The following is a 25,383-nucleotide window of genomic DNA, read 5'->3' on the forward strand; positions in this document are numbered from 1 at the left end:
AGATAAGGATCTTACTAGATTGTTTACAGTAGATAAGAATCTTACTAGATTGTTTACATAGATAAGGATCTTACTAGATTGTTTACAGTAGATAAGAATCTTACTAGATTGTTTACAATAGATAAGGATCTTACTAGATTGTTTACAATAGATAAGGATCTTACTAGATTGTTTACAGTAGATAAGAATCTTACTACATTGTTTACAGTAGATAAGGATCTTATAAGATTGTTTACAGCAGATAAGGATCTTACTAGATTGTTTACAATAGATAAGGATCTTACTAGATTGTTTACAGCAGATAAAGATCTTACAAGATTGTTTACAACAGATAACGATCTTACTAGATTGTTTACAGTAGATAAGGATCTTACTAGATTGTTTACAGTAGATAAGGATCTTACTAGATTGTTTACAGTAGATAAGGATCTTACAAGATTGTTTACAGTAGATAAGGATCTTACTAGATTGTTTACAGTAGATAAGGATCTTACTAGATTGTTTACATTAGATAAGGATCTTACTAGATTGTTTACAGTAGATAAGGATCTTACAAGATTGTTTACAGTAGATAAGGATCTTACAAGATTGTTTACAGCAGATAAGGATCTTACTAGATTGTTTACAGTAGATAAGAATCTTACTAGATTGTTTACAGTAGATAAGGATCTTATAAGATTGTTTACAGCAGATAAGGATCTTACTAGATTGTTTACAGTAGATAAGGATCTTACTAGATTGTTTACAGTAGATAAGGATCTTACTAGATTGTTTACAGTAGATAAGAATCTTACTAGATTGTTTACAGTAGATAAGGATCTTACAGATTGTTTACAGTAGATAAGAATCTTACTACATTGTTTACAGTAGATAAGGATCTTACTAGATTGTTTACAGCAGATAAGGATCTTACTAGATTGTTTACAGTAGATAAGAATCTTACTAGATTGTTTACAGCAGATAAGGATCTTACAAGATTGTTTACAATAGATAAGGATCTTACTAGATTGTTTACAGTAGATAAGGATCTTACTAAGATTGTTTACAGTAGATAAGGATCTTACTAGATTGTTTACAGTAGATAAGGATCTTACAGATTGTTTACAGTAGATAAGAATCTTACTAGATTGTTTACAGTAGATAAGAATCTTACTAGATTGTTTACAGCAGATAAGGATCTTACAAGATTGTTTACAAAAGATAACGATCTTACTAGATTGTTTACAGTAGATAAGGATCTTACTAGATTGTTTACAGCAGATAAGGATCTTACTAGATTGTTTACAGTAGATAAGGATCTTACTAGATTGTTTACAGTAGATAAGAATCTAACTACATTGTTTACAGTAGATAAGAATCTTACTAGATTGTTTACAGCAGATAAGGATCTTACTAGATTGTTTACAATAGATAAGGATCTTACTAGATTGTTTACAGCAGATAAGGATCTTACTAATTGTTTATTGATCTTACAAAAGATAACGATCTTACTAGATTGTTTACAGTAGATAAGGATCTTACTAGATTGTTTACAGCAGATAAGGATCTTACTAGATTGTTTACAGTAGATAAGGATCTTACTAGATTGTTTACAGTAGATAAGATCTCTACTAGATTGTTTACAGTAGATAAGGATCTTATAAGATTGTTTACAGTAGATAAGGATCTTACTAGATTGTTTACAGTAGATAAGAATCTTACTAGATTGTTTACAGCAGATAAGGATCTTACTAGATTGTTTACAATAGATAAGGATCTTACTAGATTGTTTACAGTAGATAAGAATCTTACTACATTGTTTACAGTAGATAAGGATCTTATAAGATTGTTTACAGTAGATAAGAATCTTACTAGATTGTTTACAGCAGATAAGGATCTTACAAGATTGTTTACAATAGATAACGATCTTACTAGATTGTTTACAGTAGATAAGGATCTTACTAGATTGTTTACAGCAGATAAGGATCTTACTAGATTGTTTACAGTAGATAAGAATCTTACTAGATTGTTTACATAGATAAGGATCTTACAAGATTTTTACAGGGATAACGATCTTACTAGATTTTTTACATTAGATAAGAATCTTACTGTATTGTTTACAGTAGATAAGGATCTTACTAGATTGTTTACAGTAGATAAGGATCTTACACGATTGTTTACAGTAGATAAGAATCTTACTACATTGTTTACAGTAGATAAGAATCTTACTAGATTGTTTACAGCAGATAAGGATCTTACTAGATTGTTTACAATAGATAAGAATCTTACTAGATTGTTTACAGCAGATAACGATCTTACAAGATTGTTTACAAAAGATAACGATCTTACTAGATTGTTTACAGTAGATAAGGATCTTACTAGATTGTTTACAGCAGATAAGGATCTTACAAGATTGTTTACAGTAGATAAGGATCTTACTAGATTGTTTACAGTAGATAAGAATCTTACTAGATTGTTTACAATAGATAAGGATCTTACTAGATTGTTTACAGTAGATAAGAATCTTACTAGATTGTTTACAGTAGATAAGGATCTTACTAAGATTGTTTACAGCAGATAAGGATCTTACTAGATTGTTTACAGTAGATAAGGATCTTACTAGATTGTTTACAGTAGATAAGGATCTTACTAGATTGTTTACAGTAGATAAGGATCTTACTAGATTGTTTACAGTAGATAAGGATCTTACTAGATTGTTTACAGTAGATAAGGATCTTACTAGATTGTTTACAGTAGATAAGGATCTTACTAGATTGTTTACATAGATAAGGATCTTACTAGATTGTTTACAGTAGATAAGGATCTTACTAGATTGTTTACAGCAGATAAGGATCTTACTAGATTGTTTACAGTAGATAAGGATCTTACTAGATTGTTACTACAATAGATAAGGATCTTACTAGATTGTTTACAGTAGATAAGGATCTTACTAGATTGTTTACAGTAGATAAGAATCTTACTAGATTGTTTACAGTAGATAAGGATCTTATAAGATTGTTTACAGCAGATAAGGATCTTACTAGATTGTTTACAATAGATAAGGATCTTACTAGATTGTTTACAGCAGATAAGGATCTTACAAGATTGTTTACAACAGATAAGGATCTTACTAGATTGTTTACAGTAGATAAGGATCTTACTAGATTGTTTACAGTAGATAAGGATCTTACAAGATTGTTTACAGTAGATAAGGATCTTACTAGATTGTTTACATTAGATAAGGATCTTTCTAGATTGTTTACATTAGATAAGGATCTTACTAGATTGTTTACATTAGATAAGGATCTTACTAGATTGTTTACAGTAGATAAGGATCTTACAAGATTGTTTACAGTAGATAAGGATCTTACAAGATTGTTTACAGCAGATAAGGATCTTACTAGATTGTTTACAGTAGATAAGAATCTTCTACATTGTTTACAGTAGATAAGGATCTTATAAGATTGTTTACAGCAGATAAGGATCTTACTAGATTGTTTACAATAGATAAGGATCTTACTAGATTGTTTACAGTAGATAAGGATCTTACTAGATTGTTTACAGTAGATAAGGATAGATTGTTTACAGTAGATAAGGATCTTACTAGATTGTTTACAATAGATAACGATCTTACTAGATTGTTTACAGTAGATAAGGATCTTACTGATTGTTTACAGCAGATAAGGATCTTACAAGATTGTTTACAGTAGATAAGAATCTTACTAGATTGTTTACAGCAGATAAGGATCTTACAAGATTTTTACAATAGATAACGATCTTACTAGATTGTTTACAGTAGATAAGAATCTTACTGTATTGTTTACAGTAGATAAGGATCTTACTAGATTGTTTACAGTAGATAAGGATCTTACACGATTGTTTACAGTAGATAAGAATCTTACTAGATTGTTTACAGTAGATAAGAATCTTACTAGATTGTTTACAGCAGATAACGATCTTACTAGATTGTTTACAAAAGATAACGATCTTACTAGATTGTTTACAGTAGATAAGGATCTTACTAGATTGTTTACAGCAGATAAGGATCTTACTAGATTGTTTACAGTAGATAAGGATCTTACTAGATTGTTTACAGTAGATAAGAATCTTACTAGATTGTTTACAGTAGATAAGGATCTTACTAGATTGTTTACAGATAAGATAAGGATCTTACATTAGATAAGAATAGATTGTTTACAGTAGATAAGGATCTTACTAGATATAGATAAGATCTTACACGATTGTTTACAGTAGATAAGAATCTTACTACATTGTTTACAGTAGATTTATCTAAATTGTTTACAGCAGATAACGATCTTACAAGATTGTTTACAAAAGATAACGATCTTACTAGATTGTTTACAGTAGATAAGGATCTTACTGATTGTTTACAGCAGATAAGGATCTTACTAGATTGTTTACAGCAGATAAGGATCTTACAAGATTGTTTACAGTAGATAAGAATCTTACTACATTGTTTACAGTAGATAAGGATCTTACTAGATTGTTTACAGTAGATAAGGATCTTACTAGATTGTTTACAGTAGATAAGGATCTTACTAGATTGTTTACAGTAGATAAGGATCTTACTAGATTGTTTACAGTAGATAAGGATCTTACTAGATTGTTTACAGTACAGTAGATAAGAATCTCTCTACATTGTTTACAGTAGATAAGGATCTTATAAGATTGTTTACAGTAGATAAGGATCTTACTAGATTGTTTACAGTAGATAAGAATCTTACTAGATTGTTTACAGCAGATAAGGATCTTACAAGATTGTTTACAATAGATAACGATCTTACTAGATTGTTTACAGTAGATAAGGATCTTACTAGATTGTTTACAGCAGATAAGGATCTTACAAGATTCTTTACAGTAGATAAGAATCTTACTAGATTGTTTACAGCAGATAAGGATCTTACAAGATTTCTACAGGGATAACGATCTTACTAGAGATTTTTACATTAGATAAGAATCAAACTGTATTGTTTACAGTAGATAAGGATCTTACTAGATTGTTTACAGTAGATAAGGATCTTACACGATTGTTTAAAGTAGATAAGAATCTTACTACATTGTTTACAGTAGATAAGAATCTTACTAGATTGTTTACAGCAGATAACGATCTTACTAGATTGTTTACAATAGATAAGAATCTTACTAAATTGCTTATAGCAGATAACGATCTTACAAGATTGCTACAAAAGATAACGATCTTACTATATTGTTTACAGTAGATAAGGATCTTACTAGATTGTTTACAGCAGATAAGGATCTTACAAGATTGTTTACAGTAGATAAGGATCTTACTAGATTGTTTACAGTAGATAAGAATCTTACTAGATTGTTTACAGTAGATAAGGATCTTACTAGATTGTTTACAGTAGATAAGAATCTTACTAGATTGTTTACAGTAGATAAGGATCTTATAAGATTGTTTACAGCAGATAAGGATCTTACTAGATTGTTTACAGTAGATAAGGATCTTACAAGATTGTTTACAGTAGATAAGGATCTTACTAGATTGTTTACAGTAGATAAGGATCTTACTAGATTGTTTACATTAGATAAGGATCTTTCTAGATTGTTTACATTAGATAAGGATCTTACTAGATTGTTTACAGTAGATAAGGATCTTACTAGATTGTTTACAGTAGATAAGGATCTTACTAGATTGTTTACAGTAGATAAGGATCTTACTAGATCAGTAGATAGGATTGATTGTTTACAGTAGATAAGGATCTTACTAGATTGTTTACAGTAGATAAGGATCTTACTAGATTGTTTACAATAGATAAGGATCTTACTAGATTGTTTACAGTAAATAAGAATCTAACTACATTGTTTACAGTAGATAAGGATCTTATAAGATTGTTTACAGCAGATAAGGATCTTACTAGATTGTAGATTGGATCTTACTAGATTGTTTACAGCAGATAAGGATCTTACTAGATTGTTTACAACAGATAACGATCTTACTAGATTGTTTACAGTAGATAAGGATCTTACTAGATTGTTTACAGTAGATAAGGATCTTACTACAAGATTGTTTACAGTAGATAAGGATCTTACTAGATTGTTTACATTAGATAAGGATCTTACTAGATTGTTTACATTAGATAAGGATCTTACTAGATTGTTTACATTAGATAAGGATCTTACTAGATTGTTTACAGTAGATAAGGATCTTACAAGATTGTTTACAGTAGATAAGGATCTTACAAGATTGTTTACAGTAGATAAGGATCTTACTAGATTGTTTACAGTAAATAAGAATCTTCTACATTGTTTACAGTAGATAAGGATCTTATAACATTGTTTACAGCAGATAAGGATCTTACTAGATTGTTTACAATAGATAAGGATCTTACTAGATTGTTTACAGTAGATAAGATCTTATTAGATTGTTTACAGTAGATAAAGAATCTCTACATTGTTTACAGTAGATAAGGATCTTACACGATTGTTTACAGTAGATAAGAATCTTACTAGATTGTTTACAGTAGATAAGAATCTTACTAGATTGTTTACAGCAGATAAGGATCTTACAAGATTTTTACAATAGATAACGATCTTACTATATTGTTTACAGTAGATAAGGATCTTACTAGATTGTTTACAGCAGATAAGGATCTTACAAGATTGTTTACAGTAGATAAGGATCTTACAAGATTCTTTACAGTAGATAAGAATCTTACGAGATTGTTTACAGCAGATAAGGATCTTACAAGATGTCTGCAATGGATAACGATCTCACTAGATTTTTACATTAGATAAGAATCAAACTGTATTGTTTACAGTAGATAAGGATCTTACACGATTCTTTATAGTAGAAAAGAATCTAACTACATTGTTTACAGTAGATAAGAATCTTACTAGATTGTTTACAGCAGATAAGGATCTTACTAGATTGTTTACAATAGATAAGAATCTTACTAAATTGCTACAAAAGATATCGATCTTACTATATTGTTTACAGTAGATAAGGATCTTACTTCATTGTTTACAGTAGATAAGGATCTTACTAGATTGTTTACAGCAGATAAGGATCTTACAAGATTGTTTACAGTAGATAAGGATCTTACTAGATTGTTTACAGTAGATAAGAATCTTACTAGATTGTTTACAGCAGATAAGGATCTTACAAGATTGTTTACAGTAGATAAGGATCTTAGATTGTTTACAGTAGATTAGATTGTTTACAGTAGATAAGGATCTTACTAGATTGTTTACAGTAGATAAGGATCTTACTAGATTGTTTACAGTAGATAAGGATCTTACTAGATTGTTTACAGTAGATAAGGATCTTACTAGATTGTTTACAGTAGATAAGGATCTTACTAGATTGTTTACAGTAGATAAGGATCTTACTAGATTGTTTACAGTAGATAAGGATCTTACAAGATTGTTTACAGTAGATAAGGATCTTACAAGATTGTTTACAGCAGATAAGGATCTTACTAGATTGTTTACAGTAGATAAGGATCTTACTAGATTGTTTACAGTAGATAAGGATCTTACTAGATTGTTTACAGCAGATAAGGATCTTACTAGATTGTTTACAATAGATAAGGATCTTACTAGATTGTTTACAGTAGATAAGGATCTTACTAGATTGTTTACAGTAGATAAGGATCTTACTAGATTGTTTACAGTAGATAAGGATCTTACTAGATTGTTTACAGTAGATAAGGATCTTACTAGATTGTTTACAGCAGATAAGGATCTTACAAGATTGTTTACAGTAGATAAGAATCTTACTAGATTGTTTACAGCAGATAAGGATCTTACAAGATTGTTTACAATAGATAACGATCTTACTAGATTGTTTACATTAGATAAGAATCTTACTAGATTGTTTACAGTAGATAAGGATCTTACTAGATTGTTTACAGTAGATAAGGATCTTACTAGATTGTTTACAGTAGATAAGAATCTAACTACATTGTTTACAGTAGATAAGAATCTTACTAGATTGTTTACAGCAGATAAGGATCTTACTAGATTGTTTACAATAGATAAGAATCTTACTAAATTGTTTACAGCAGATAAGGATCTTACAAGATTGTTTACAAAAGATAACGATCTTACTAGATTGTTTACAGTAGATAAGGATCTTACTAGATTGTTTACAGCAGATAAGGATCTTACAAGATTGTTTACAGTAGATAAGGATCTTACTAGATTGTTTACAGTAGATAAGGATCTTACTAGATTGTTTACAGTAGATAAGAATCTTACTAGATTGTTTACAGTAGATAAGGATCTTACTAGATTGTTTACAGCAGATAAGGATCTTACTAGATTGTTTACAGTAGATAAGGATCTTACTAGATTGTTTACAGTAGATAAGGATCTTACTAGATTGTTTACAGTAGATAAGGATCTTACTAGATTGTTTACAGTAGATAAGGATCTTACTAGATTGTTTACAGTAGATAAGGATCTTACTAGATTGTTTACAGTAGATAAGGATCTTACTAGATTGTTTACAGTAGATAAGGATCTTACTAGATTGTTTACAGTAGATAAGGATCTTACTAGATTGTTTACATAGATAAGGATCTTACTAGATTGTTTACAGTAGATAAGGATCTTACTAGATTGTTTACAGCAGATAAGAATCTTACTAGATTGTTTACAATAGATAAGGATCTTACTAGATTGTTTACAGTAGATAAGGATCTTACTAGATTGTTTACAGTAGATAAGGATCTTACTAGATTGTTTACAGTAGATAAGGATCTTACTAGATTGTTTACAGTAGATAAGGATCTTACTAGATTGTTTACAGTAGATAAGGATCTTACTAGATTGTTTACAGTAGATAAGGATCTTACAAGATTGTTTACAACATAGATAACGATCTTACTAGATTGTTTACAGTAGATAAGGATCTTACTAGATTGTTTACAGTAGATAAGGATCTTACTAGATTGTTTACAGTAGATAAGGATCTTACTAGATTGTTTACAGTAGATAAGGATCTTACTAGATTGTTTACAGTAGATAAGGATCTTACTAGATTGTTTACAGTAGATAAGGATCTTACTAGATTGTTTACAGTAGATAAGGATCTTACTAGATTGTTTACAGTAGATAAGGATCTTACTAGATTGTTTACAGTAGATAAGGATCTTACAAGATTGTTTACAGTAGATAAGGATCTTACTAGATTGTTTACAGTAGATAAGAATCTTACTAGATTGTTTACAGTAGATAAGGATCTTACTAGATTGTTTACAGCAGATAAGGATCTTACTAGATTGTTTACAGTAGATAAGGATCTTACTAGATTGTTTACATAGATAAGGATCTTACTAGATTGTTTACAGTAGATAAGGATCTTACTAGATTGTTTACAGTAGATAAGGATCTTACTAGATTGTTTACAGTAGATAAGGATCTTACTAGATTGTTTACAGTAGATAAGGATCTTACTAGATTGTTTACAGTAGATAAGGATCTTACTAGATTGTTTACAGCAGATAAGGATCTTACAAGATTGTTTACAATAGATAACGATCTTACTAGATTGTTTACAGTAGATAAGGATCTTACTAGATTGTTTACAGCAGATAAGGATCTTACAAGATTGTTTACAGTAGATAAGGATCTTACAAGATTGTTTACAGTAGATAAGGATCTTACTAGATTGTTTACAGTAGATAAGGATCTTACTAGATTGTTTACAGTAGATAAGGATCTTACTAGATTGTTTACAGTAGATAAGGATCTTACTAGATTGTTTACAGTAGATAAGGATCTTACTAGATTGTTTACAGTAGATAAGGATCTTACTAGATTGTTTACAGTAGATAAGAATCTTACTAGATTGTTTACAGTAGATAAGGATCTTACTAGATTGTTTACAGCAGATAAGGATCTTACTAGATTGTTTACAGTAGATAAGGATCTTACTAGATTGCTTATCTTAGCAGATTGTTTAGCAGATAAGGATCTTACAAGATTGTTTACAGTAGATAACGATCTTACTAGATTGTTTACAGTAGATAAGGATCTTACTAGATTGTTTACAGCAGATAAGGATCTTACTAGATTGTTTACAGTAGATAAGGATCTTACTAGATTGTTTACAGTAGATAAGGATCTTACTAGATTGTTTACAGTAGATAAGGATCTTACTAGATTGTTTACAGTAGATAAGAATCTAACTAGATTGTTTACAGTAGATAAGGATCTTACTAGATTGTTTACAGTAGATAAGGATCTTACTAGATTGTTTACAGCAGATAAGGATCTTACTAGATTGTTTACAGTAGATAAGGATCTTACTAGATTGTTTACAGTAGATAAGAATCTTACTAGATTGTTTACAGTAGATAAGGATCTTATAAGATTGTTTACAGCAGATAAGGATCTTACTAGATTGTTTACAGTAGATAAGGATCTTACTAGATTGTTTACAGTAGATAAGGATCTTACTAGATTGTTTACAGTAGATAAGGATCTTACTAGATTGTTTACAGTAGATAAGGATCTTACTAGATTGTTTACAGTAGATAAGGATCTTACTAGATTGTTTACAGTAGATAAGAATCTTACTACATTGTTTACAGTAGATAAGGATCTTACTAGATTGTTTACAGTAGATAAGAATCTTACTAGATTGTTTACAGTAGATAAGGATCTTACTAGATTGTTTACAGTAGATAAGGATCTTACTAGATTGTTTACAGTAGATAAGAATCTTACTACATTGTTTACAGTAGATAAGGATCTTATAAGATTGTTTACAGCAGATAAGGATCTTACTAGATTGTTTACAGTAGATAAGGATCTTACTAGATTGTTTACAGCAGATAAGGATCTTACAAGATTGTTTACAGCAGATAAGGATCTTACTAGATTGTTTACAGTAGATAAGGATCTTACTAGATTGTTTACAGTAGATAAGGATCTTACTAGATTGTTTACAGTAGATAAGGATCTTACTAGATTGTTTACAGTAGATAAGGATCTTACTAGATTGTTTACAGTAGATAAGGATCTTACTAGATTGTTTACAGTAGATAAGGATCTTACTAGATTGTTTACAGTAGATAAGGATCTTACTAGATTGTTTACAGTAGATAAGGATCTTACTAGATTGTTTACAGTAGATAAGGATCTTACTAGATTGTTTACAGTAGATAAGGATCTTACTAGATTGTTTACAGTAGATAAGAATCTTACTAGATTGTTTACAGCAGATAAGGATCTTACAAGATTGTTTACAAAAGATAACGATCTTACTAGATTGTTTACAGTAGATAAGGATCTTACTAGATTGTTTACAGCAGATAAGGATCTTACTAGATTGTTTACAGTAGATAAGGATCTTACTAGATTGTTTACAGTAGATAAGAATCTCTTACTAGATTGTTTACAGTAGATAAGGATCTTTAGATTGTTTACAGTAGATAAGGATCTTACTAGATTGTTTACAGTAGATAAGGATCTTACTAGATTGTTTACAGCAGATAAGGATCTTACTAGATTGTTTACATTGTTTAGATAGATAAGGATCTTACTAGATTGTTTACAGTAGATAAGGATCTTACTAGATTGTTTACAGTAGATAAGAATCTTACTAGATTGTTTACAGTAGATAAGGATCTTACTAGATTGTTTACAGTAGATAAGGATCTTACTAGATTGTTTACAGTAGATAAGGATCTTACTAGATTGTTTACAAGTAGATAAGGATCTTACTAGATTGTTTACAGTAGATAAGGATCTTACTAGATTGTTTACAGCAGATAAGGATCTTACAAGATTGTTTACAGTAGATAAGAATCTTACTAGATTGTTTACAGCAGATAAGGATCTTACAAGATTGTTTACAGTAGATAACGATCTTACTAGATTGTTTACATTAGATAAGAATCTTACTAGATTGTTTACAGTAGATAAGGATCTTACTAGATTGTTTACAGTAGATAAGGATCTTACAGATTGTTTACAGTAGATAAGAATCTTACTAGATTGTTTACAGTAGATAAGGATCTTACTAGATTGTTTACAGCAGATAAGGATCTTACTAGATTGTTTACAGTAGATAAGGATCTTACTAGATTGTTTACAGCAGATAAGGATCTTACAAGATTGTTTACAAAGATAACGATCTTACTAGATTGTTTACAGTAGATAAGGATCTTACTAGATTGTTTACAGCAGATAAGGATCTTACAAGATTGTTTACAGTAGATAAGGATCTTACTAGATTGTTTACAGTAGATAAGGATCTTACTAGATTGTTTACAGTAGATAAGGATCTTACTAGATTGTTTACAGTAGATAAGGATCTTACTAGATTGTTTACAGTAGATAAGGATCTTATAAGATTGTTTACAGTAGATAAGGATCTTACTAGATTGTTTACAGTAGATAAGGATCTTACTAGATTGTTTACAGTAGATAAGGATCTTACTAGATTGTTTACAGTAGATAAGGATCTTACTAGATTGTTTACAGTAGATAAGGATCTTACTAGATTGTTTACAGTAGATAAGGATCTTACTAGATTGTTTACAGTAGATAAGGATCTTACTAGATTGTTTACAGTAGATAAGGATCTTACTAGATTGTTTACAGTAGATAAGGATCTTACTAGATTGTTTACAGTAGATAAGGATCTTACTAGATTGTTTACAGTAGATAAGGATCTTACTAGATTGTTTACAGTAGATAAGGATCTTACTAGATTGTTTACAGTAGATAAGGATCTTACTAGATTGTTTACAGTAGATAAGAATCTTACTAGATTGTTTACAGTAGATAAGGATCTTACTAGATTGTTTACAGTAGATAAGGATCTTACTAGATTGTTTACAGTAGATAAGGATCTTACTAGATTGTTTACAGCAGATAAGGATCTTACAAGATTGTTTACAGCAGATAACGATCTTACTAGATTGTTTACAGTAGATAAGGATCTTACTAGATTGTTTACAGTAGATAAGGATCTTACTAGATTGTTTACAGTAGATAAGGATCTTACTAGATTGTTTACAGTAGATAAGGATCTTACTAGATTGTTTACAGTAGATAAGGATCTTACTAGATTGTTTACAGTAGATAAGGATCTTACTAGATTGTTTACAGTAGATAAGGATCTTACTAGATTGTTTACAGTAGATAAGGATCTTACTAGATTGTTTACAGTAGATAAGGATCTTACTAGATTGTTTACAGTAAGATAAGAATCTTACTAGATTGTTTACAGTAGATAAGGATCTTATAAGATTGTTTACAGCAGATAAGGATCTTACTAGATTGTTTACAATAGATAAGGATCTTACTAGATTGTTTACAGTAGATAAGGATCTTACTAGATTGTTTACAGTAGATAAGGATCTTACTAGATTGTTTACAGTAGATAAGGATCTTACTAGATTGTTTACAGTAGATAAGGATCTTACTAGATTGTTTACAGTATAAGGATCTTACTAGATTGTTTACAGTAGATAAGGATCTTACTAGATTGTTTACAGTAGATAAGGATCTTACAAGATTGTTTACAGTAGATAAGGATCTTACTAGATTGTTTACAGTAGATAAGGATCTTACTAGATTGTTTACAGTAGATAAGGATCTTACAAGATTGTTTACAGTAGATAAGGATCTTACAAGATTGTTTACAGTAGATAAGGATCTTACTAGATTGTTTACAGCAGATAAGGATCTTACAAGATTGTTTACAATAGATAAGGATCTTACTAGATTGTTTACAGTAGATAAGAATCTTACTAGATTGTTTACAGTAGATAAGGATCTTACTAGATTGTTTACAGTAGATAAGGATCTTACTAGATTGTTTACAGTAGATAAGGATCTTACTAGATTGTTTACAGCAGATAAGGATCTTACTAGATTGTTTACAGTAGATAAGAATCTTACTAGATTGTTTACAGTAGATAAGGATCTTACTAGATTGTTTACAGTAGATAAGGATCTTACTAGATTGTTTACAGTAGATAAGGATCTTACTAGATTGTTTACAGTAGATAAGGATCTTACAAGATTGTTTACAGTAGATAAGGATCTTACTAGATTGTTTACAGTAGATAAGGATCTTACTAGATTGTTTACAGTAGATAAGGATCTTACTAGATTGTTTACAGTAGATAAGGATCTTACTAGATTGTTTACAGTAGATAAGGATCTTACTAGATTGTTTACAGTAGATAAGGATCTTACTAGATTGTTTACAGTAGATAAGAATCTTACTAGATTGTTTACAGTAGATAAGGATCTTACTAGATTGTTTACAGTAGATAAGGATCTTACTAGATTGTTTACAGTAGATAAGGATCTTACTAGATTGTTTACAGTAGATAAGGATCTTACTAGATTGTTTACAGTAGATAAGGATCTTACTAGATTGTTTACAGTAGATAAGGATCTTACTAGATTGTTTACAGTAGATAAGGATCTTACTAGATTGTTTACAGTAGATAAGAATCTTACTAGATTGTTTACAGCAGATAAGGATCTTACTAGATTGTTTACAGTAGATAAGGATCTTACTAGATTGTTTACAGTAGATAAGAATCTTACTAGATTGTTTACAGTAGATAAGGATCTTACTAGATTGTTTACAGTAGATAAGGATCTTACTAGATTGTTTACAGTAGATAAGGATCTTACTAGATTGTTTACAGTAGATAAGGATCTTACTAGATTGTTTACAGTAGATAAGAATCTTACTAGATTGTTTACAGCAGATAAGGATCTTACAAGATTGTTTACAGTAGATAAGGATCTTACTAGATTGTTTACAGTAGATAAGAATCTTACTAGATTGTTTACAGTAGATAAGGATCTTACTAGATTGTTTACAGTAGATAAGGATCTTACTAGATTGTTTACAGTAGATAAGGATCTTACTAGATTGTTTACAGTAGATAAGGATCTTACTAGATTGTTTACAGCAGATAAGGATCTTACTAGATTGTTTACAATAGATAAGGATCTTACTAGATTGTTTACAGCAGATAAGGATCTTACTAGATTGTTTACAGTAGATAAGGATCTTACTAGATTGTTTACAGTAGATAAGGATCTTACTAGATTGTTTACAGTAGATAAGGATCTTACTAGATTGTTTACAGTAGATAAGGATCTTACTAGATTGTTTACAGTAGATAAGGATCTTACTAGATTGTTTACAGTAGATAAGGATCTTACTAGATTGTTTACAGTAGATAAGGATCTTACTAGATTGTTTACAGTAGATAAGGATCTTACTAGATTGTTTACAGTAGATAAGGATCTTACTAGATTGTTTACAGTAGATAAGGATCTTACTAGATTGTTTACAGTAGATAAGGATCTTACTAGATTGTTTACAGTAGATAAGGATCTTACTAGATTGTTTACAGTAGATAAGGATCTTACTAGATTGTTTACAGTAGATAAGGATCTTACTAGATTGTTTACAGTAGATAAGGATCTTACTAGATTGTTTACAGTAGATAAGGATCTTACTAGATTGTTTACATAGATAAGGATCTTACTAGATTGTTTACAGTAGATAAGGATCTTACTAGATTGTTTACAGCAGATAAGGATCTTACTAGATTGTTTACAGTAGATAAGGATCTTACTAGATTGTTTACAGTAGATAAGGATCTTACTAGATTGTTTACAGTAGATAAGGATCTTACTAGATTGTTTACAGTAGATAAGGATCTTACTAGATTGTTTACAGTAGATAAGGATCTTACTAGATTGTTTACAGTAGATAAGGATCTTACTAGATTGTTTACAGCAGATAAGGATCTTACTAGATTGTTTACAGTAGATAAGGATCTTACTAGATTGTTTACAGTAGATAAGGATCTTACTAGATTGTTTACAGTAGATAAGGATCTTACTAGATTGTTTACAGTAGATAAGGATCTTACTAGATTGTTTACAGTAGATAAGGATCTTACTAGATTGTTTACAGTAGATAAGGATCTTACTAGATTGTTTACAGTAGATAAGGATCTTACTAGATTGTTTACAGTAGATAAGGATCTTACTAGATTGTTTACAGTAGATAAGGATCTTACTAGATTGTTTACAGTAGATAAGGATCTTACTAGATTGTTTACAGTAGATAAGGATCTTACTAGATTGTTTACAGTAGATAAGGATCTTACTAGATTGTTTACAGTAGATAAGGATCTTACTAGATTGTTTACAGTAGATAAGGATCTTACTAGATTGTTTACAGTAGATAAGGATCTTACTAGATTGTTTACAATAGATAAGGATCTTACTAGATTGTTTACAGTAGATAAGGATCTTACTAGATTGTTTACAGCAGATAAGGATCTTACAAGATTGTTTACAGTAGATAAGGATCTTACTAGATTGTTTACAGTAGATAAGGATCTTACTAGATTGTTTACAGTAGATAAGGATCTTACTAGATTGTTTACAGTAGATAAGGATCTTACTAGATTGTTTACAGTAGATAAGGATCTTACTAGATTGTTTACAGTAGATAAGGATCTTACTAGATTGTTTACAGTAGATAAGAATCTTACTAGATTGTTTACAGTAGATAAGGATCTTACTAGATTGTTTACAGTAGATAAGGATCTTACTAGATTGTTTACAGTAGATAAGGATCTTACTAGATTGTTTACAGTAGATAAGGATCTTACAAGATTGTTTACAGTAGATAAGGATCTTACTAGATTGTTTACAGTAGATAAGGATCTTACAAGATTGTTTACAGTAGATAAGGATCTTACTAGATTGTTTACAGTAGATAAGAATCTTACTAGATTGTTTACAGTAGATAAGGATCTTACAAGATTTTTACAATAGATAAGGATCTTACTAGATTGTTTACAGTAGATAAGGATCTTACTAGATTGTTTACAGTAGATAAGGATCTTACTAGATTGTTTACAGTAGATAAGAATCTTACTAGATTGTTTACAGTAGATAAGAATCTTACTAGATTGTTTACAGCAGATAAGGATCTTACAAGATTGTTTACAGTAGATAAGAATCTTACTAGATTGTTTACAGCAGATAAGGATCTTACAAGATTGTTTACAATAGATAACGATCTTACTAGATTGTTTACAGTAGATAAGAATCAAACTGTATTGTTTACAGTAGATAAGGATCTTACTAGATTGTTTACAGTAGATAAGGATCTTACTAGATTGTTTACAGTAGATAAGGATCTTACTAGATTGTTTACAGTAGATAAGGATCTTACTAGATTGTTTACAGCAGATAAGGATCTTACTAGATTGTTTACAGTAGATAAGGATCTTACTAGATTGTTTACAGCAGATAACGATCTTACAAGATTGTTTACAAAGATAAGGATCTTACTAGATTGTTTACAGTAGATAAGGATCTTACTAGATTGTTTACAGCAGATAAGGATCTTACTAGATTGTTTACAGTAGATAAGGATCTTACTAGATTGTTTACAGTAGATAAGGATCTTACTAGATTGTTTACAGTAGATAAGGATCTTACTAGATTGTTTACAGTAGATAAGGATCTTACTAGATTGTTTACAGTAGATAAGGATCTTACTAGATTGTTTACAGTAGATAAGGATCTTACTAGATTGTTTACAGTAGATAAGGATCTTACTAGATTGTTTACAGTAGATAAGGATCTTACTAGATTGTTTACAGTAGATAAGGATCTTACTAGATTGTTTACAGTAGATAAGGATCTTACTAGATTGTTTACAGTAGATAAGGATCTTACTAGATTGTTTACAGTAGATAAGAATCTTACTAGATTGTTTACAGTAGATAAGGATCTTACTAGATTGTTTACAGTAGATAAGGATCTTACTAGATTGTTTACAGCAGATAAGGATCTTACTAGATTGTTTACAGTAGATAAGGATCTTACTAGATTGTTTACAGCAGATAAGGATCTTACTAGATTGTTTACAGTAGATAAGGATCTTACTAGATTGTTTACAGTAGATAAGGATCTTACAAGATTGTTTACAGCAGATAAGGATCTTACTAGATTGTTTACAGTAGATAAGGATCTTACTAGATTGTTTACAGCAGATAAGGATCTTACTAGATTGTTTACAGTAGATAAGGATCTTACTAGATTGTTTACAGTAGATAAGGATCTTACTAGATTGTTTACAGTAGATAAGGATCTTACTAGATTGTTTACAGTAGATAAGGATCTTACAAGATTGTTTACAGTAGATAAGGATCTTACTAGATTGTTTACAGTAGATAAGGATCTTACTAGATTGTTTACAGTAGATAAGGATCTTACTAGATTGTTTACAGTAGATAAGGATCTTACTAGATTGTTTACAGTAGATAAGGATCTTACTAGATTGTTTACAGTAGATAAGGATCTTACTAGATTGTTTACAGTAGATAAGAATCTACATTGTTTACAGTAGATAAGGATCTTACTAGATTGTTTACAGTAGATAAGGATCTTACTAGATTGTTTACAGTAGATAAGGATCTTACTAGATTGTTTACAGTAGATAAGGATCTTACTAGATTGTTTACAGTAGATAAGGATCTTACTAGATTGTTTACAGTAGATAAGGATCTTACTAGATTGTTTACAGTAGATAAGATCTTACTAGATTGTTTACAGTAGATAAGGATCTTACTAGATTGTTTACAGTAGATAAGGATCTTACTAGATTGTTTACAGTAGATAAGGATCTTACTAGATTGTTTACAGTAGATAAGGATCTTACTAGATTGTTTACAGCAGATAAGGATCTTACTAGATTGTTTACAGTAGATAAGGATCTTACTAGATTGTTTACAGTAGATAAGGATCTTACTAGATTGTTTACAGTAGATAAGGATCTTACTAGATTGTTTACAGTAGATAAGGATCTTACTAGATTGTTTACAGTAGATAAGGATCTTACTAGATTGTTTACAGTAGATAAGGATCTTACTAGATTGTTTACAGTAAGATAAGGATCTTACTAGATTGTTTACAGTAGATAAGGATCTTACTAGATTGTTTACAGTAGATAAGGATCTTACTAGATTGTTTACAGTAGATAAGGATCTTACTAGATTGTTTACAGTAGATAAGGATCTTACTAGATTGTTTACAGTAGATAAGGATCTTACTAGATTGTTTACAGCAGATAAGGATCTTACAAGATTGTTTACAGTAGATAAGGATCTTACTAGATTGTTTACAGTAGATAAGGATCTTACTAGATTGTTTACAGTAGATAAGGATCTTACTAGATTGTTTACAGTAGATAAGGATCTTACTAGATTGTTTACAGTAGATAAGGATCTTACTAGATTGTTTACAGTAGATAAGGATCTTACTAGATTGTTTACAGTAGATAAGGATCTTACTAGATTGTTTACAGTAGATAAGAATCTTACTAGATTGTTTACAGTAGATAAGGATCTTACTAGATTGTTTACAGTAGATAAGGATCTTACTAGATTGTTTACAGTAGATAAGGATCTTACTAGATTGTTTACAGTAAATAAGAATCTTACTACATTGTTTACAGTAGATAAGGATCTTATAAGATTGTTTACAGCAGATAAGGATCTTACTAGATTGTTTACAATAGATAAGGATCTTACTAGATTGTTTACAGTAGATAAGGATCTTACTAGATTGTTTACAGTAGATAAGGATCTTACTAGATTGTTTACAGTAGATAAGGATCTTACTAGATTGTTTACAGTAGATAAGGATCTTACTAGATTGTTTACAGTAGATAAGATCTTACTAGATTGTTTACAGTAGATAAGGATCTTACTAGATTGTTTACAGTAGATAAGGATCTTACTAGATTGTTTACAGTAGATAAGGATCTTACTAGATTGTTTACAGATAAGGATCTTACTAGATTGTTTACAGTAGATAAGATCTTACTAGATTGTTTACAGTAGATAAGGATCTTACAAGATTGTTTACAGCAGATAAGCATCTTACTAGATTGTTTACAGTAGATAAGGATCTTACTAGATTGTTTACATTAGATAAGGATCTTTCTAGATTGTTTACATTAGATAAGGATCTTACTAGATTGTTTACAGTAGATAAGGATCTTACTAGATTGTTTACAGTAGATAAGGATCTTACTAGATTGTTTACAGTAGATAAGGATCTTACTAGATTGTTTACAGTAGATAAGGATCTTACTAGATTGTTTACAGTAGATAAGGATCTTACTAGATTGTTTACAGTAGATAAGGATCTTACTAGATTGTTTACAGTAGATAAGGATCTTACTAGATTGTTTACAGTAGATAAGGATCTTACTAGATTGTTTATAGCAGATAAGGATCTTACTAGATTGTTTACAATAGATAAGGATCTTACTAGATTGTTTACAGTAGATAAGGATCTTACTAGATTGTTTACAGTAGATAAGGATCTTACTAGATTGTTTACAGTAGATAAGGATCTTACTAGATTGTTTACAGTAGATAAGGATCTTACTAGATTGTTTACAGTAGATAAGAATCTTACTAGATTGTTTACAGTAGATAAGAATCTTACTAGATTGTTTACAGCAGATAAGGATCTTACAAGATTTTTACAATAGATAACGATCTTACTAGATTGTTTACAGTAGATAAGGATCTTGATTGTTTACAGCAGATAAGGATCTTACAAGATTGTTTACAGTAGATAAGAATCTTACTAGATTGTTTACAGTAGATAAGGATCTTACAAGATTTTTTACAGTAGATAACGATCTTACTAGATTGTTTACAGTAGATAAGAATCTAACTAGATTGTTTACAGTAGATAAGGATCTTACTAGATTGTTTACAGTAGATAAGGATCTTACTAGATTGTTTACAGTAGATAAGGATCTTACTAGATTGTTTACAGCAGATAAGAATCTTACTAGATTGTTTACAGTAGATAAGGATCTTACTAGATTGTTTACAGTAGATAAGGATCTTACTAGATTGTTTACAGTAGATAAGGATCTTACTAGATTGTTTACAGTAGATAAGGATCTTACTAGATTGTTTACAGTAGATAAGGATCTTACTAGATTGTTTACAGTAGATAAGGATCTTACTAGATTGTTTACAGTAGATAAGAATCTTACTAGATTGTTTACAGTAGATAAGGATCTTACTAGATTGTTTACAGTAGATAAGGATCTTACTAGATTGTTTACAGTAGATAAGGATCTTACTAGATTGTTTACAGCAGATAAGGATCTTACAAGATTGTTTACAGTAGATAAGGATCTTACTAGATTGTTTACAGTAGATAAGGATCTTACTAGATTGTTTACAGTAGATAAGGATCTTACTAGATTGTTTACAGTAGATAAGGATCTTACTAGATTGTTTACAGCAGATAAGGATCTTACTAGATTGTTTACAGTAGATAAGGATCTTACTAGATTGTTTACAGTAGATAAGGATCTTACTAGATTGTTTACAGTAGATAAGGATCTTACTAGATTGTTTACAGTAGATAAGGATCTTACTAGATTGTTTACAGTAGATAAGGATCTTACTAGATTGTTTACAGTAGATAAGGATCTTACTAGATTGTTTACAGTAGATAAGGATCTTACTAGATTGTTTACAGCAGATAAGGATCTTACTAGATTGTTTACAGCAGATAAGGATCTTACTAGATTGTTTACAGTAGATAAGGATCTTACTAGATTGTTTACAGTAGATAAGGATCTTACTAGATTGTTTACAGTAGATAAGGATCTTACTAGATTGTTTACAGTAGATAAGGATCTTACTAGATTGTTTACAGTAAGATAAGGATCTTACTAGATTGTTTACAGTAGATAAGGATCTTACTAGATTGTTTACAGCAGATAAGGATCTTACTAGATTGTTTACAGTAGATAAGGATCTTACTAGATTGTTTACAGTAGATAAGGATCTTACTAGATTGTTTACAGTAGATAAGGATCTTACTAGATTGTTTACAGCAGATAAGGATCTTACTAGATTGTTTACAGTAGATAAGGATCTTACTAGATTGTTTACAGTAGATAAGGATCTTACTAGATTGTTTACAGCAGATAAGGATCTTACTAGATTGTTTACAGTAGATAAGGATCTTACTAGATTGTTTACAGTAGATAAGGATCTTACTAGATTGTTTACAGTAGATAAGGATCTTACTAGATTGTTTACAGTAGATAAGGATCTTACTAGATTGTTTACAGCAGATAAGGATCTTACTAGATTGTTTACAGTAGATAAGGATCTTACTAGATTGTTTACAGTAGATAAGGATCTTACTAGATTGTTTACAGTAGATAAGGATCTTACTAGATTGTTTACAGTAGATAAGGATCTTACTAGATTGTTTACAGTAGATAAGGATCTTACTAGATTGTTTACAGTAGATAAGGATCTTACTAGATTGTTTACAGTAGATAAGGATCTTACTAGATTGTTTACAGTAGATAAGGATCTTACAAGATTGTTTACAGTAGATAAGGATCTTACTAGATTGTTTACAGTAGATAAGGATCTTACTAGATTGTTTACAGTAGATAAGGATCTTACTAGATTGTTTACAGTAGATAAGGATCTTACTAGATTGTTTACATTAGATAAGGATCTTACTAGATTGTTTACAGTAGATAAGGATCTTACTAGATTGTTTACAGTAGATAAGGATCTTACTAGATTGTTTACAGTAGATAAGGATCTTACTAGATTGTTTACAGCAGATAAGGATCTTACTAGATTGTTTACAGCAGATAAGGATCTTACTAGATTGTTTACAGTAGATAAGGATCTTACTAGATTGTTTACAGTAGATAAGGATCTTACTAGATTGTTTACAGTAGATAAGGATCTTACAAGATTGTTTACAGTAGATAAGGATCTTACTAGATTGTTTACAGTAGATAAGGATCTTACTAGATTGTTTACAGCAGATAAGGATCTTACTAGATTGTTTACAGTAGATAAGGATCTTACTAGATTGTTTACAGTAGATAAGAATCTTACTAGATTGTTTACAGTAGATAAGGATCTTACTAGATTGTTTACAGTAGATAAGGATCTTACTAGATTGTTTTACAGTAGATAAGGATCTTACTACATTGTTTACAGTAGATAAGGATCTTACTATTGATTGTTTACAGTAGATAAGAATCTTACTAGATTGTTTACAGCAGATAAGGATCTTACTAGATTGTTTACAGCAGATAAGGATCTTACTAGATTGTTTACAGTAGATAAGGATCTTACTAGATTGTTTACAGTAGATAAGGATCTTACTAGATTGTTTACAGTAGATAAGGATCTTACAAGATTCTTTACAGTAGATAAGGATCTTACTTACGATTGTTTACAGTAGATAAGAATCTTACTAGATTGTTTACAGTAGATAAGGATCTTACTAGATTGTTTACAGTAGATAAGAATCTTACTATTGTTTACAGTAGATAAGGATCTTACTAGATTGTTTACAGTAGATAAGGATCTTACTAGATTGTTTACAGTAGATAAGGATCTTACTAGATTGTTTACAGTAGATAAGAATCTTACTAGATTGTTTACAGCAGATAAGGATCTTACTAGATTGTTTACAGTAGATAAGGATCTTACTAGATTGTTTACAGTAGATAAGGATCTTACTAGATTGTTTACAATAGATAAGGATCTTACTAGATTGTTTACAGTAGATAAGGATCTTACTAGATTGTTTACAGTAGATAAGGATCTTACTAGATTGTTTACAGCAGATAAGGATCTTACTAGATTGTTTACAGTAGATAAGGATCTTACAAGTAGATAAGATTGTTTACAGTAGATAAGGATCTTACTAGATTGTTTACAGTAGATAAGGATCTTACTAGATTGTTTACAGTAGATAAGGATCTTACAAGATTGTTTACAGTAGATAAGGATCTTACTAGATTGTTTACAGTAGATAAGGATCTTACTAGATTGTTTACAGCAGATAAGGATCTTACTAGATTGTTTACAGTAGATAAGGATCTTACTAAGATTGTTTACAGCAGATAAGGATCTTACTAGATTGTTTACAAAAAGATAAGGATCTTACTAGATTGTTTACAGTAGATAAGGATCTTACTAGATTGTTTACAGTAGATAAGGATCTTACTAGATTGTTTACAGTAGATAAGGATCTTACTAGATTGTTTACAGTAGATAAGGATCTTACTAGATTGTTTACAGTAGATAAGGATCTTACTAGATTGTTTACAGTAGATAAGGATCTTACTAGATTGTTTACAGTAGATAAGGATCTTACTAGATTGTTTACAGTAGATAAGGATCTTACTAGATTGTTTACAGTAGATAAGGATCTTACTAGATTGTTTACAGTAGATAAGAATCTTACTAGATTGTTTACAGTAGATAAGGATCTTACAAGATTGTTTACAGCAGATAAGGATCTTACTAGATTGTTTACAGTAGATAAGGATCTTACTAGATTGTTTACAGCAGATAAGGATCTTACAAGATTGTTTACAGTAGATAAGGATCTTACTAGATTGTTTACAGCAGATAAGGATCTTACTAGATTGTTTACAGCAGATAAGGATCTTACTAGATTGTTTACAGTAGATAAGGATCTTACAAGATTGTTTACAGCAGATAAGGATCTTACTAGATTGTTTACAGTAGATAAGGATCTTACTAGATTGTTTACAGTAGATAAGGATCTTACTAGATTGTTTACAGTAGATAAGGATCTTACTAGATTGTTTACAGTAGATAAGGATCTCAACTAGATTGTTTACAGTAGATAAGGATCTTACTAGATTGTTTACAGTAGATAAGGATCTTACTAGATTGTTTACAGCAGATAAGGATCTTACTAGATTGTTTACAGTAGATAAGGATCTTACTAGATTGTTTACAGTAGATATAGGATCTTACTAGATTGTTTACAGTAGATAAGGATCTTACAAGATTGTTTACAGTAGATAAGGATCTTACAAGATTGTTTACAGCAGATAAGGATCTTACTAGATTGTTTACAGTAGATATTTTACAAGGATCTTACAAGATTGTTTACAGTAGATAAGGATCTTACTAGATTGTTTACAATAGATAAGGATCTTACTAGATTGTTTACAGTAGATAAAGATCTTACTAGATTGTTTTACAGTAAATAAGAATCTTACTAGATTGTTTACAGTAGATAAGGATCTTACTAGATTGTTTACAGTAGATAAGGATCTTACTAGATTGTTTACAGTAGATAAGGATCTTACTAGATTGTTTACAGCAGATAAGGATCTTCTCTAGATTGTTTACAGTCGATAAGCGATCTTACTAGATTGTTTACAGTAGATAAGGATCTTACTAGATTGTTTACAGTAGATAAGAATCTTACTAGATTGTTTACAGTAGATAAGGATCTTATAAGATTGTTTACAGCAGATAAGAATCTTAC

The sequence above is a fragment of the Tachypleus tridentatus genome, unplaced genomic scaffold (genome assembly GCF_004210375.1).
Source record: "Tachypleus tridentatus isolate NWPU-2018 unplaced genomic scaffold, ASM421037v1 Hic_cluster_1, whole genome shotgun sequence".
Lineage (NCBI taxonomy): Eukaryota > Metazoa > Arthropoda > Merostomata > Xiphosura > Limulidae > Tachypleus > Tachypleus tridentatus.